This window comes from Miscanthus floridulus, chromosome 19 (genome assembly GCF_019320115.1).
Source record: "Miscanthus floridulus cultivar M001 chromosome 19, ASM1932011v1, whole genome shotgun sequence".
In the NCBI taxonomy this organism is placed as follows: Eukaryota; Viridiplantae; Streptophyta; class Magnoliopsida; order Poales; family Poaceae; genus Miscanthus; species Miscanthus floridulus.
Window position 1 is genome coordinate 117900918 of NC_089598.1, and position 3054 is coordinate 117903971.

The window sequence follows — 3054 nt, forward strand, 5'->3', positions numbered from 1 at the left end:
AGCCACCAACCCTGCACAGCTCCGCCGGAGAAACCAAATCAGGCAAGAAGCTCGATTCAGCCATGGGAAAGCTTCTGCTGGAGAAGAACGGGGCGCGCGCCCTCTGCTGCTACGGGGGGAGTTAGGCCCGCGCGCCCTCTTCGGCTGCTAGGGGAAGCAGGGCCGCGCGCCCTCTGCTGCGGGGGTGGGGAAGCAGGGGCGGGGGTGGGGGGTGCCACCCACCGGAGAGGGTGGCCGTCGCCGCCTGCCGGGGGAGCCGCGGCAGGGGCTAGCCGCCCGCCCGCCCGCTCGGGACGGGGCGCGCGTGCCCGCGAGGCCCGCCTTTTGCTTCTGCTCGGTCGTGAGGGGGAAGATGCAGGGAGGGAGTGGAGGCGCGGGACCAGCCGCCGGGAGGAGCGCCGCCGGGAGGACGCCGGCTAGCGCGGCCACCAAAACCCTAGCCGCGTGCTCCAGCCGTCGAGCGGAAGGGACTGGAGGAAACAATGCGAGGGGTATGCCTGTCTTTTGGTGCGTTTTTTTTTTTTTTTTTTTTTTTTGCCATTTAATTCACTCAGGTCACGTAGTCAGTTAGTCCCAGAGCAGGGGCAAATGGCTGTTTGATTTGAAAGTAACATGTGTAAATTCACAAAGTTAAAATAGTGGGAGCAAAATCACCATAGAAGTTTGGAGCAGGGGTAGAAACACAAAATTCCTATTTTATTATATAGTTATAATTTGTATTATTTTATTATCTAGAAGATACCAATAAGTATATATGATAAGAATTTTGTTATATTCTATCTTTTAATATAAATAAAAATTATAAAGTTCAACTAGTAAAAAGTTTTTGGTGTGATATGTTAGAGGGGTGGAGGCATGACCCCTGCCCCTTAGCTCCGCCACATAATAACGATTGCTTAAACAACAATGACGGGTTCTTAAGGAAGATGAGGATATGACCCAGCAATAAGAAGCATTGTCGAATTGATATGTGACAAAGGGGCAAACGATAGGTTGCCCATGTTGGTGTTGGATGTTCGCTTCAAATTAAAGCCGCAGCCGCTGTGGCTTTTTTAGTTCAATCTACCGTATTTTATACTAATCAAACACTGCAGCCGCTCCTGTTGGATTGTTAGGTGGCAAAGGCGCCGAGAATGAAGAGAGTGCCAGGAAAAAAAAGAATATGTACAGTTGACATTTTACGATGGTCTAATGGCTAAGAATAAATAGAGTATAAAAAATAAAAGTATATACATCGTTTATTCCTATCCATGACTTTTTTTCACTTTTTTTTCTTTCTTTCCTTCTTCTCTTTTACGGACTATCTCCTGTTTTCTTTCCATGTATTTTTTCATTTTTATTTTTCCTTTCCTTTCTTCTTTTCTTTTATGGACTATCTCCCGTCCATTTTTTTCATGCCCGTTTCGTGTCTATTTTGCATGTTATTTTTTTATTTCTCCTGTATCTCTCGAATTTTCTTATAAACATCGAAAATAAATAATAAACATAATATTGTAGTTTTTTCAATGTTCCATCCTCCACTAATTCCCACCATTAAGTTGTTGATGTAGTTTTGATTTAAGAAATAAAAGTATTCTTATTAGAACCTGGATTAGTCGATCGAGAACTTTTGAGAGGTCCGCAGTGGAGACCCCACCTGCTTTTCATACTATAAAATTTTGAGCAGTTTGTTATCCAATCTAATCTAAATAATTGTACACATATATCGGTGTAATTCTTGACGAGTAATATAATGTAGAAATCGAGAGAGGTCTCAGTCATAATCATCAATGCCAGTCATAATCATCAATGAATAATGTAGAAATCGAGAGAGGTCTCAGTCATAATTGTATCCGATATTTATAGCACTGGAGGCTTTGAAAGCAATCTGAATGCACCATGTTTTTCATATATACTAATAAAAGGTTAAGACAGATACCCGCAAAAAAGGTTAAAATATAGCTAAATTCAAAATTATAATAAAGGATATAAAAAGAGACTATACAAACTATATAATTATTAAATATAAAAAATTCCACGCCATACATAGGTTACCATAGTACATATATGGTATCAGATATGAACACCACCAGGAATCTTTTGAAAGCTATATGATGATAGGACGTTTGTACTGATATGAAATTAAGATGTAGTAAAATTAAGAATTAAAATCTATCTATTTACAACAATGTTAAAAGAAGCCATCATGTTCACTAACAAAGTTTAGAAATTTTCACATTAATTAGAATAAAAAAAGATCCTTCATTGTTAGATTTCATGATGATCTAACAAATTCTATTAAATCAAAGAGTTCATGCCTAATATAATTTTTAAATAGTAATAAATTTAGAAAAAAAATAACTAAATGAAGAATCCATGTAAAATACAGTTAGACAAAATTTTAAAAGAAAAAGACTATGAAAAAAGTAATTTTGGTCTGCAAACCAATTGGAAAGAAAAAAAACTACTTAAGCAATCCACATAAATTATAACTAGAAAATATCTAGATTTAACAATTAAAATTTTAAATTAGTAGTTTGATTTCTATGTGTTCGAAAAAACACATAAATAAAAAGTTAGTGTATTGCTATAAGTATAATTAAAAAGTCATCTCTTTTCACTCCCATGTGTTAAAAACTACCACGTTAATCATATAGGTCTAGATTGTAATGGCCTGCCAAAAGATATATAAAAATAAAAAATACAATATATATTGAAGTATGGAAAGAGATAATTGTGCAAAATTCAAATAGCATTATAATTTTATTTTATATAGTGATAAAAGATAGGGAAACTATATGCAAGTCATGGAAGGGGTAAAATATATATATACACAAGAGCTGTCCAAGGCAGCCATTCGATGCATTGGCGTGTCCATAAAAATCATTGAAGCCCATCAAATTTCCCTGTCATGCTCTAAGCCTTGCCATCTCAAATTGTCCAATGCGGTAGAGTAGCATAAATAGCATGTCAGAGGTCACCACCTCAATGGTGTTAGTGATGGGTTCCATGATTTTGTTTTTGAATACTTATGTCAATATATGTTGATGTGATGACGACACGGCCAGCCAGGGG